The sequence below is a fragment of the Coregonus lavaretus genome (assembly GCF_964263955.1).
Source record: "Coregonus lavaretus genome assembly, chromosome: 1".
Lineage (NCBI taxonomy): Eukaryota > Metazoa > Chordata > Actinopteri > Salmoniformes > Salmonidae > Coregonus > Coregonus lavaretus.
The window spans coordinates 49277413-49290732 of record NC_139988.1 but is presented as its reverse complement, the minus strand read 5'-3'; the positions used below and the strand labels follow the sequence as shown (position 1 = coordinate 49290732).

The window sequence follows — 13320 nt, the reverse complement described above, 5'->3', positions numbered from 1 at the left end:
CAGGACCTGAAGCAAGGATATGCATATTCTTGGTACCATTTGAAAGGAAACACTTTGAAGTTTGTGGAAATTTCAAATGAATGTAGGAGAATGTAACACATTAGATCTGGAAACAGATAATACAAACCATCTTTGAAATGCAAGAGAAAGGTCAGACAGTGATGTAGGAATCTAGGTGTAATCTAGATATTGTCCACAAGATGGCATCATTGTGTGTGCAAAGTTTCAGACTGATCCAGTGAGCCAGAGACAGCAGGGGGACAAACTGTAGAACCCAGTTCCTACATTTGAATATAAAAATGGATTTTATCAAACAAATCTATGCTACATCTTATCTCTGGGACCCTCAGGGTGACAAATCAGAGCAAGATTACTGAATGTAAGAACATTATTTACCTTCAGAGGTGAATGTATCAAACCAGTTGCTGTGACAAAAGTGTTTTGTTGTGCACTATCCTCAAACAATAGCATGGTATGTTTTTGCTGTAATAGCTACTGTAAATTGGACACTGCAGTTAGATTAACAAGAATTTAAGGTTTCTGCCCATATAAGACATGTCTATGTCCCGGAAAGTTGGCGTTGTTTATAATAATAAATACACAATGACTAACGATAACTTGGCTATATGCACGGGGTACCAGTACCGAGTCGATGTGCAGGGGTATGAGGTAATTGAGGTAGATATGTACAGTGAGGTAGATATGTACAGTGAGGGAAAAAAGTATTTGATTCCCTGCTGATTTTGTTTGTTTGTCTACTGACAAAGACATGATCAGTCTATTATTTTAATGGTAGGTTTATTTGAACAGTGAGAGACAGAATAACAACAAAAAAATCCAGAAAAACCCATGTCAAAAATGTTATAAATTGATTTGCATTTTAATGAGGGAAATAAGTATTTGACCCCTCTGCAAAACATGACTTAGTACTTGGTGGCAAAACCCTTGTTGGCAATCACAGTGGTCAGACGTTTCTTGTAGTTGGCCACCAGGTTTGCACACATCTCAGGAGGAATTCTGTCCCACTCCTCTTTGCAGATCTTCTCCAAGTCATTAAGGTTTCGAGCCTGACGTTTGGCAACTCGAACCTTCAGCTCCCTCCACAGATTTTCTATGGGATTAAGGTCTGGAGACTGGCTAGGCCACTCCAGGACCTGTTTTCAATGCCCTGGCTGAGGGAAGGAGGTTCTCACCCAAGATTTGACGTTACATGGCGCCGTCCATCGTCCCTTTGATGCAGTGAAGTTGTCCTGTCCCCTTAGCAGAAAAACACCCCCAAAGCATAATGTTTCCACCTCCATGTTTGACGGTGGGGATGGTGTTCTTGGGGTCATAGGCAGCATTCCTCCTCCTCCAAACACGGCGAGTTGAGTTGATGCCAAATAACTCAATTTTGGTCTCATCTGACCACAACACTTTCACCCAGTTCTTCTCTGGATCATTCAGATGTTCATTGGCAAACTTTCGATGGGCCTGTATATGTGCTTTCTTGAGCAGGGGGACCTTGCAGGCGCTGCAGGATTTCAGTCCTTCACGGCGTAGTGTGTTACCAATTGTTTTCTTGGTGACTATGGTCCCAGCTGCCTTGAGATCATTGACAAGATCCTCCTGTGTAGTTCTGGGCTGATTCTTCACCGTTCTCATGATCATTGCAACTCCACGAGGTGAGATCTTGCATGGAGCCCCAGGCCGAGGGAGATTGACAGGTCTTTTGTGTTTCTTCCATTTGCGAATAATCGCACCAACTGTTGTCACCTTCTCACCAAGCTGCTTGGCGATGGTCTTGTAGCCCATTCCAGCCTTGTGTAGGTCTACAATCTTGTCCCTGACATCCTTGGAGAGCTCTTTGGTCTTGGCCATGGTGGAGAGTTTGGAATCTGATTGATTGATTGCTTCTGTGGACAGGTATATTTTATACAGGTAACAAGCAAAGATTAGAAGCATTCCCTTTAAGAGTGTGCTCCTAATCTCAGCTCATTACCTGTATAAAAGACACCTGGGAGCCAGAAATCTTTCTGATTGAGAGGGGGTCAAATACTTATTTCCCTCATTAAAATGCAAATCAATTTATAACATTTTTGACATGAGTTTTTCTGGATGTTTTTGTTCTGTCTCTCACTGTTCAAATACACCTACCATTAAAATTATAGACTGATCATTTCTTTGTCAGTGGGCAAACGTACAAAATCAGCAGGGGATCAAATACTTTTTTCCCTCACTGTACATATAACTAAGAATAAAGTGACTAGGCAACAGGATGGATAATAAACAGTAGCAGCAGCATATGTGATGAGTCAAAAACGTTTGCACAAAAAGGGTCAATGCAGATACTCCGAGTAACTATTTAACTAACTATTTAGAAGTCTTATGGCTTGTTTGTAAAAGCTGTTCAGGGTCCTGTTGGTACCAGACTTGGTGCATCGGTACCGCTTGCTGTGCGCTAGCAGAGAGTACAGTCTATGACATTGGTGGCTGGAGTCTTTGATCATTTTTAGGGCCTTCCTCTGACACATGGTATAGAGGTCCTGGATGGCAGGGAGCTCGTATGCACTACCCTCTGTAGCATCTTGCGGTCGGATGCCAAGCAGTTGATGTAGCCAATCAAATTGCTCTCAATGGTGCAGCTGTAGAACCTTTTGAGGATCTGAGGGCCCATGCCAAATCTTTTCAGCCTCCTAAGTGGGAAGAGGCATTGTAGTATTTTATTTATTAGGATCCCCATTAGCCGACGCTTACTTACAATAGAGATTGCGTCATCTGTGGATCTGTTGGGGCGGTATGCGAATTGGAGTGTGTCCAGGGTATCTGGGATGATGGTGTTGATGTGAGCCATGACCAGTCTTTCAAAGCATTTCATGAGTGCTACAAGGGGATTTATACAGGTTACCTTGGCATTCTTTGGCAGGTTACCTTGGCATTCTTGGGTACAGGGACTATGGTGGTCTGCTTGAAACATGTAGGTATTACAGACTGGGTCAGGAAGAGGTTGAAAATGTAAGTGAAGACACTTGCCAGATGGTCAGTGCATGCTCTGAGTACGCATCCTGGTAATCTATCTGGCCCTGCGGCCTTGTGAATGTTAACCTGTTTAAAGGTCTTATTCACATCGGCTACGGAGAGCGTGACCACACAGTCATCCGGAACAGCTGGTGCTCTCATGCATGGTTCAGTGTTGCTTGCCTCGAATCGAGCATTGAAGGCATTTAGCTCGTCTGGTAGACTTGTGTCACTGGGAAGCTCGCGGCTGGGTTTCCCTTTGTGGGGCGGCAGGTAGCTTAGTGGTTAAGAGCGTTGTGCCAGTAACCGAAAGGTCGCTGGTTCTAATCCCCGCGCCGACTAGGTGAAAAATCTGTCGATGTGCCCTTGAGCAAGGCACTTAACCCTAATTGCTCATGTAAGTCGCTCTGGATAAGAGCGTCTGCTAAATGACGTAAATGTAAATGTAATCCATGATAGTTTGCAAGCCCTGCCACATCTGACGATCGTTAGAGCCGGCGTAGTAGGATTAGATCTTAGTTCTGTATTGATGCTTTGCCTGTTTGATGGCTCATCGGAGGTCATAGTGAGATTTCTTATAAGCATCCGGATTTGTGTCCTGCTCCTTGAAAATGGCAGCTCTAGCCTTTAGCCCATATGTTGAGGGTCAGCGAAGTGGAGGTGTTGTTTCCTACCTTCACCACCTGGAGGCGGCCCGTCAGGAAGTCCAGGACCCAGTTGCACAGGGCAGGGCCTCGAGCTTAATGATGAGCTTGGAGGGTACTATGGTGTTGAAGGCTGAGCTATAGTCAATGAACATAATTCTTACATAGGTATTCCTCTTGTCCAGATGGGATAGGGCAGTGTGCAGTACAATGGCGATTGCATCGTCTGTGGATCCACTTTGTCTCTGTACTGACATTTTGCCTGTTTGATTGCCTTACGGAGGGAATAACTACAATGTTTGTCTTCGACCATATTTCCAGTCTCCTTGCCATGGTTAAATGCAGTGGTTCGCATTTGATTGTGAGGTATTCTAGGTAGGGTGAACGAAAGGACTTTAGTTTCTGTACGTTATCACAATCACACCATGAGTAGTTAATAGTGAAACATACACCGCCTTTCTTCTTCCCGGAGAGTTCTTAATTCCTGTCTGCGCGATGTACTGAGAATCCAGCTGGCTGTATGGACGGGGACAGTATATCCGGAGAGAGCCATGATTCCGTGAAACAGAGTACGTTACAGTCCCTGATGTCTCTCTGGAAGGAGATCCTCGCCCTGAGATTGTCTACTTTATTGTCCAGAGACTGAACATTAGCGAGTAATATACTTGGGAGCAGTGGATGGTGTGCACTCCGGAATACCTCTTCTCCGCCGGCGGCGTCTTGGAGCGGCCTCTGGGATAAGTTAAATTGTCCTGGGGACAAAAAACGTTCTGGGCTAATGTAAGAAATAACACACAAAAAAACGAAATACTGCAAAGTTTCTTAGGCGCTAGAAGCAGAGCTGCCATGTCTGTCGGCGCCATCTTGAATCCCAGAACATATTCCAGTCTGTGCTAGCGAAACAGTCCTATAGCTTAGCATCCGCTTCATCGGACCACTTCCGTATATTGAGCGCATCACTGGTACTCCCTGTTTGAGTTTTTGCTTGTAAGCAGGAATCTTGAGAATAGAGTTATGGTCAGATTTGCCAAATGGAGAGCGAAGGAGAGATTTCTATGTGTTTATGTGTGTGGTGTAAAGGTGATCTAGAGCAGGGGTATTCAACTCTTACCCTACGAGGTACGGAGCCTGCTGGTTTTCTGTTCTACCTGATAATTAATTGCACCCACCTGGTGTCCCAGGTCTAACTCAGTCCCTGATTAACGTCTACGGGATCGGTGTCCCGTATACGGGACAGTTGAGCTAACGTGCGCTAATGTGATTAGCATGACTGTTGTAAGTAACAGCAAACTTTCCAGGACATAGACATGTCTTATATGGGCAGAACGCTAAAATGATTGTTAATCTAACTGCACTGTCCAATTTACAGTAGCTACTACAGTGAAAAAAGACCATGCTATTGTTTGAGGAGAGTTCACAACAACAAAAAACGTATCACTGCAACTGGTTTGATATATTCACCTCTGAAGGTAAATAATGTACTTACATTCAGTAATCTTGCTCTGATTTGTCATCCTAAGGGTCCCAGAGATAAACTGTAGCATAGTTTTGTTTGATAAAATCAATTTTTATATTCAAATGTAGGAACTGGGTTCTACAGTTTGAACCCCTGCTGTCTCTGGCTCCACACCCACCCCGCCCAGCCATCTAGATGTGTGAAAGTTAGTGTATAAGCTAATGATCCATCATGTATGACATTCCTGGGAGGGTGTAAACTTACCATATCATTTTTGTATGTTCTCTATAGTTATGTACTTGAAAATGTATCAATTGACCAATTCGGCACATTTGGGCAGACTTGACACAAAATAGTCCAGTATTGCAACGCTTCACTGGATCAATCCGAAGCTTTGCACACACACTGCTGCCATCTAGTGGCCTAAACTAAATTGCACCTAAACTGCAATATTACATTGTGGCCTTTCTCTTGCATTTCAATGATGAAAAAAATTGGTAATATGCATGTTTTTTGGTTTGTATTATCTGTTTCTAGATCTAATGTGTTACATTCTCCTACATTAATTTCACATTTCCACAAACTTCATAGTGTTTCCTTTCAAATGGTATCAAGAATATGCATATCCTTGCTTCAGGTCCTGAGCTACATGCAGTTAGATTTGGGTATGTCATTTTAGGCGAAAATCAAAAAAAAGGGTCAGATCCTTAAGAGGTTAAAGGGGAACAATTTAAAAAATGCAGTGGAACTGGCTTTGAGGTCCAGCGCTGAGTTTGAGGGATCTAGAGTTTTGTGTCCTCTAGTTGCAAAGGTGACTTCCTGGTAAAAATGAGGTAAAACGGATTTCAATTTTTCTGCATTAAAATCACTCATAGGCTGGAGCCATCTCCTGTTTCTGAAGCTTGAGGCAGAGGCAGGAGATTATGTAGTATGATGTAGTGTTATATATATTAAGTATATTATGTTATTATATTATGTATTTTATTTGTTGTGTTTTGTTTCCTGTTTGGACCCCTGGAAGAGTAGCTGCTGCCTTGGCAACAGCTAATTGGGGATCCTAATAAATACTACTACTACTACCGGCCACTAGGAGTGCCGCCTCTGGATGAGCACTTTCTTGTTTGCTTGGACCTATACAGCTCGTTGAGTAGGGTCTTCGTGCTAACATCGGTTTGACTGCTACAAAAAATATAGATAAACTCTCTCGGTAAATAATAAAGTCTACAGCTTATCACAAGGTATTCTAACTCAGGCGGGCAGAACCTTGAGACTTCACCAGCTGTTGTTAACAAAGAGACACACACCTCTCCCATTGAGCTTACCCGAGGCTGCCGTTCGACCCTGCCAATGCATAGAAAAACCAGCTAGATGTCTATTATCTATGTACTTGTTCAGCCACGACTCGGAGAAAGATATGATATTACAGTTCTTCAGGTCACGTTGATAGGATAGTCTCGAACGGAGCTCGTCCAGTTTGTTCTCCAGTGATTGTACGTTCGCCACTAGAACGGAGGGTAGAGTCAGATTATTTACTCGCCGAGTCAGTTTTGTCAGGGTTCCTGCACGTCGGCCACTCTTACGCCGTCTCTTCCTTTTCTGCGTCTCGGGGATTAGGGCCTGGTCCGTGATGAGCAGTATGTAGAAATCTTCATCCAAATTGAGGTTAGTGATTGCTGTTCTGATGCCCAGAAGCTGTTTTCGGTCATAGGAAACGATGGCGGAAACATTATGTACAAAAAAAGTTACGATCAGCGCAATAAAACACACAAAATAGCAGAATTGGTAAGGAGCCCGAAAAACGGTAGCTATCCATTGCAACAAAACTCAAGTGCAAAGAGAATAGCCTACAAGGAGTTTTACTATGACGTCTGCAGTGCCTGGCTGGACAAACCAAGACTCGGGCATGAGGAAAGAACATTTAAAAGCCCTTTTGGCATCGGAGAGAAAATTCTGCAGTTTTCAAGCTAATTTACTGCAATTCTACACATTTTGTCATGGGGCAGATATATTTTTTGTTGTTGCAGCTTTAAAGGCCCAGTGCAGTCCAAAATGTGATTTTCCTGTGTTTTATATACACTGACTGTACAAAACATTAAGAACACCTTCCTGAATGGCACACATACACAATCCATGTCTCAATTGTCTCAAGGCTTAAAAATCCTTATTTAACCTGTCTCCTCCCCTTCATCTACACTGATTGAAGTGGATTTAAAAAAGTGACATCAATAAGGGATCATCGCTTTCACCTGGATTCACCTGGTCAGTCTGTCATGGAAAGAGCAGGTGTTCTTAATGTTTTGTATATTTCCACACTATGAGGCTGGAATAATACTGTGAAATTGTGAAAAGGATGATAATGGCGTTTAAGTGTAAGAGCTGTTTGAAAAGAGCCTGTTTTCAGCCTGTTTTGGTGGGATGGAGTTTTGGCCTTCCATGGAGACATCACCATGCAGTAAACTACTTAATACATCGATAAGAAAGGAAGTTCAAAACCTCTCTGCCGTTAACAGCTAGTTTTCAGTTTTCCCCTCTCCTCTGAGACCACTTCCATACGCAATTATTGCTTGAGAAATTGCCCTTTGCTAAGAAGTTTATTTTTGACCCTTTTAATTGAAAACAATCACATTAAGGTATTTAATTGTTACCCAGAAATGATTTAATATTGAGATAAACTCATCTGCATTGGACTATTGAAGCTAATATCCTGTAATTCTACACATTTTGCAATGAGGCAGAGAGAAAACTTTGCCGTTTTAAAGCTTACAGTAAATGACAGTACATTTATGTTTTTAAAACATTTGGGGAATAATATTGAGTTGAACATTTGATGAAATGGTGGAGTACTGTGGATACAAATATACCTGTGAGCCTCCCAGGCCCATGTTGCCCAAGGTTACGAACATACATTTTGGATGATATTACATTGTATTGTATTGCACACTTACTCCACGGATAAAATGAAGAAATACCCTTGAATGAGTAGGTGTGTCCAAACTTTTGACTGGTAGTGTGTGTGTGTATATGTATATATATATATATATATACAGTGCCAGTCAAAAGGTTGGACACACCTACTCATTCAAGGGTTTTTCTTTATTTTTACTATTTTCTACATTGTAAAATAATAGTGAAGACATCAACTAGATCTGGCCGCGGACTCCCTGCAGTACCGTGGGTCTGCAGACCCCACTTTGAGAACCCTGTCCTAACACACAGAAAACTGGACACATTAATATTCTTGCAACGTTCCCATGAAACGTGTCTAGAACATTAATATCTTAAATTCTAAGAACATGGTAACCATGTTCTGGGTAAGTTCTATTTGACATTAAGGGAATGGTCTCTTGGAAACATTCCTTGCACATCACGGGAACATTGATGAGACTAATGAGACTCTTAAGGGAAGTTGTGAGAATGTTTGTTATCTGGGAAGGCAGGCAGAGCGGCAGACAGGATCACAGACAGACAGCAGGCAGACAGATGGTTGAGTTCTTGCCTGACACAAATACAGACACATGCCAGATCTTACAAAGCATGGATAGGTATTCAACAAATCAGCCAACCACATATGCAGTGGTGACCCTTAATTCAAGGCAGGTGGGGCTGACAACAACCCACCTGTTTTGAGCCCCTCCTGTTTAGCTAAATAATAATAATAATCTATTTATTTATTTTTTGGGGGGGGGTGTTGCCTGTTCTGCATGTTATTTTGGTGTTAATACGTGTCACATATCAGTTTGCAAGCAATGTAAAAAAATAAATAATCATTGAGTTAATAAAGCCGCATGCAAACATGGTCTCTGTTTTGCATTCTTGAGTAAGGCAGTTCCAAAATGCAGGTGTTTCAGCCTAGCTCAATGCTTTCTGTGGTGGTGGGGCAGCTAGCGGAAAATACGGAGCATAGGGGTTGGTAATGTTCTCTAGTTGTGCTGTGATTGGCTCAGTCATGGGGACACTACGTCACCACAAAATCTACGGGGAAAGCTAGAAAATTCAAGCCCCTTGGGTGCTGCCATAGAGTTACATTAGAAGTGCCCATCCAAGAAGGCTCAAGGTCATTGGCCACAGATAAAATTACATCAAATCACGCTGTAGCTTTGATTGGACTGATCATGTCAACATAATACTTTCAAAATCTTAGCTAGCAAGCTAGCAGTCATTACCATGAATCAAGTCGACAATCTACTGGCAAATCCTTTTCAATCCTTGTCATATGAAGAGAAATTATAGATAAAACGTATCGGTGCTCATCAGCCATTGGAATAAACATTACACAACAAGTTGGAAATTGCAAATTCAACAATGAGTAGTTTGGAAGGAATCAGTGACTTGCCTGCCATTCAGTGGAGTGGGTGTATGATCCAAGTCTGGGTTTAAGGGTCTCTTTTCCAAGCTTAAAAGGATAAACATTCAACATTGGCCATGCTGTCAATCCAGCATGACTTCTTCCGCATTCAAAACAACTGGAAACTCTGAACTGGGAAATCTTAAACTTCAGTGAGTTCAAGACAACTGGGAACTCTGGGAAATAAATGAGCTCAGACTGGGAAAATTTTTGAATGGTCATCCATCTCGGAATTCCAAGTTGGGAACGGGCCTCTTTCTAGAGCTCCAACCTGAAGATCACTGACGTCATGATTCAACTTTGTTTTTTTCCGAGTTCCCAGTTGTCTTGAAAGTGCCATAAATCCAGAGAATGCCAGACTTTGATGACAAAGTTTGATGACAAAATTTGCCCACAAGGACCGCCGCGCCACCTTCCTGTTCAAGTGAGCACAGCACAACAAGCTGTCCATAAATGTCTTGTATGCTGCTGCATAAATTATGTAATATGCCAGGGAGATATGTATACTGTAGCTAAGAAAGTAATACTAAGTGTATGTTGTGTAGTAAGCTGTTAGCTGTTGGTGGTGCACATGTAGCCTATAGCCAGTTTTAGAGAAATGTCCAAATCTAATATTGTAAAAGCTTTCATTGTCTGCTTACTGTATATGCCTCCTTTATTTATCCTTGGTGTACAGGGAGAATACTGTAAGAATGACCCATGTTCGGAATTCTGTCGCTGTACATTTCAAAAGTGCTAAACAAATAGTTATATTGACTACGTCCGTCCTAGCTCGGTAATTAATGTTTTAATCGAAATTACGTACTGCCTCTTATCCGCTCGTCGTCCCCTTATGCCATAGTTTGTACATCTCAATTGTCAGTAGAAACCACATTTGTTTAAGCAAGTCAGCCATATCAGCTATGTTTTTTAAAAGGCAGTAAATGAGGCTGAATTAACTGTTTCGCTGGCAAACAAGGCTCTGCTGATAACCAGGTGTAGCAGTGGTAAGGATTCACTCCATGTGCTGAAATGTTGCAACATGCTGAAAAGAAAGCTCTGCTGTTGGGACAGCTTTATGTAGACCCTAACAGTTTCCTGTCACCGTTATAGTGCAATTAATCTATTTATTTGTGTTGTGTAGTGGCTTTGCTGAATTTTGACCAACCAAGATTTACATGTTAAAATAACCACTGCACATATTATAAATCAAGCAATCTGATGCCTGACTACACAGTCGATTACGTGGCACGCAACCATTGATTGATGCAATGCATGTCACTGGTGTAGAGAGGAGTAGGCAGGAGGCAGTCACAGGTTTAGAACTATTGAATTTATTTAAGCGCCATAGACAAAAGAGGGACGAAACCCAAACGCTGTTGTGCTCAAAATATATCTTCATAAACAAAAAGGCACAGGGCGCACCCAAAGTGCAAAATATAAAGTACTCAGGAAATAGTAGGAGAGATTCCTCTCAGGAAAACAAGTAACATTTACAATGACCGATAAAGACAAATGGCAGAGGGAGTATATATACAGTGATAGAGTGGGGATTGGATCCAGGTGTGTGTAATGATGACGAGACAAGTCTGGGGTTGATGAGTGAAAGGCGTTTGCCAGCAGTAGGTTCAGCAGCAGCTAGAAGGCTGGCGACGCCGAACGCCTGAGCTGGACAGGAGGGGGAGCCAAAGCGAAGGCTGGTGTGACAATGCAACACCTGCACATTTAGTTGGGCAGGAACTCGACCATGGTAACATAGACAGACAGACATGAGGACAAACAGGCAAACAGATAGGTACAAATGAAAGGCTCCTAGACAGATAAGCAGACATTCAGGTGGGTTTGACAGTCGGACAATCAGGCAGCCCGTGAATCTGATAGTAAGACAGACAAGCAGATAAGCAATCAGATAAACACACACAGAAACAGACAGACTTGGCGACTATTTTAGAGATAATCCGGAAGAAAGGCAAAATAGAAAATGACCAGTAAAAAAGCAACAGAACTGAATTCTGACAGAGAGAAAGGTGCTCTGTCTACTGGCTGATGTTTGGAAGTGCAGGATGTTACAGCAACTGACCATCTCAAAGAAAAAGCTCTGAGCTTTTTCTTTGAGGGGGAGGGTAAAACACCTTGCATACAACGTCCTGTTAAACATGGACCGTGAACTAGACACAATAAGCATATAAACACACTCAGAAATCCTTTATCAGCCATTACAAACATTTGACAACTAGAAGAGAACAGAAATAAATGGGGAACAATGACAGTAATGTTGGGAACATTATTTCAGTCCATATTTGAGTCTATTCCAATTTACTGACATTTATCACAAGTTGATGGATGTTACACATATCAATGTGGGAAAATACAAGTAAAGGACTAATCTACCTAGGCCAGTGTACTTCAACCCTGGTCCTGGGTACCCACTGGGTGTGTATGCTTTTGTTCTAGCCCTGTGCTTACACACCTGATTCATTCAACTAATCAAGGACTTGACTATTAAGTTAATCAGTTGAATATGTCAGTGCTGGGCTGGTACAAAAGCCTGCACTCCCTGTTGGTTCCCAGGATCTCTTTCTCTATGGCCTCAGTGTTGTTCTCCACACTGTACTGGTCCCACTTGTTGAAGCGGTTGTAGAGGGGCAGTCCCTTGTTCTCTTTGTACAGGTAGACCCCAGTGATCCGGTTCCACACTGTATTAAAGATGGAGCTGGCGCTCTTGTGCTCCTCCAGTTTCTCTTTCTCCTCTTTCGCCACGAAACCAAAGTAGCTCTTCACGCTGTCGGCGGTTAGGGTGCGGGCGTGCACATCGGCCGTGCGCGGAAAAGGTCATGCTTGTTGGAGCTGAACTGGAACCAGTACGCCTCCTATTGGTAGCCCAGGGGAGAGCAGCAGCGCTTCATGCACAGCAGGAGGAACAGAACCACTGACATCCCGCCACCATCAGCCAACCTAGCAGCTGAAAGGAACAACACAATGACAAATCACCACAGGAACAGAAGCCAAACAGCCAAGTAACCTTATCAAGGGCACTGATAAACCTTTGAATGTAATGACACAGTGATAAATAATGTTTATTTGTACTTCCTCTTTCCACCAGCTATAATGCCACAAACATATCTCTACCGAACACACAGGAAATGAACATGGAATTGTGGAATGTGATAAAATGAAATATCTGAGACTTCAGCCGGCGTTCAATCTCCGCCCAGAAACCCTGCAGCTCCTGTGGGACAGTAGCCGTACAGGGAAACCTGGCCATGCCCATGATCTCTAACCCCTGTCCAGAGTCGTAATAGTCAGATGACCGTCCAAGTCACAGGAGCCACGGCCGCTCGGCCAATGATAGTGGCTAGGACGGCGAAGGCAGCTGCCCCCGATAGTTTCCGGCAACTCCTGAGGCGGCACTCAGACACCAGGTCCCAGGTACTCTTATTCAGCATGTCGCCAACGAGGTAGAACACCAGGGCGGGCACCCCGATGGCTGCCAGGCCGTAGAGGTAGTTCCGCCGAGCAGAGCACGGGAAGTCGATGACAAAGATGTTGTACATGGTCTGACTGGCCACTGTGCCCAGGGCTATCAGGCCATTGAAGATCATGACATCCTTGTTCTAGAAGAAGAGCGAGACAAAATTGAAGTTCTCTGTGATGAGAGCGGCCATCTTGCAATGTTTGTTGTATGGTCTGACACTGGACAGCATTGGAGGGTTTTCCTATTTTTTAGAGCTAAAGCCCTAAAACAAACCATGTGATTCCACAGGAAAACAGAGAAGAACATTTGGAGTCAATGAAGTCATGTAAACTTACGTTCCACAGCCGTGAGATAGGATATTTGAGGCACACTCTTTTGTGTAGAATGGTTAAAAAACAAAAACTATGAGTAAAAGCAGCTTTCA

At 43.0% G+C, this 13320-nt stretch overlaps 1 pseudogene across 1 annotated transcript; it reads right to left on the bottom strand.

Annotated features, from left to right (window-relative positions):
- Positions 1-11932: 11932 nt before the first annotated feature.
- LOC311133357 (calcium homeostasis modulator protein 2-like) lies at positions 11933-13086 on the bottom strand (annotated as a pseudogene). The gene is made up of 2 exons: positions 12534-13086; positions 11933-12383 (listed from the first exon to the last, which is right to left on the bottom strand). The product of its transcript is annotated as a calcium homeostasis modulator protein 2-like (transcript).
- Positions 13087-13320: the final 234 nt, after the last annotated feature.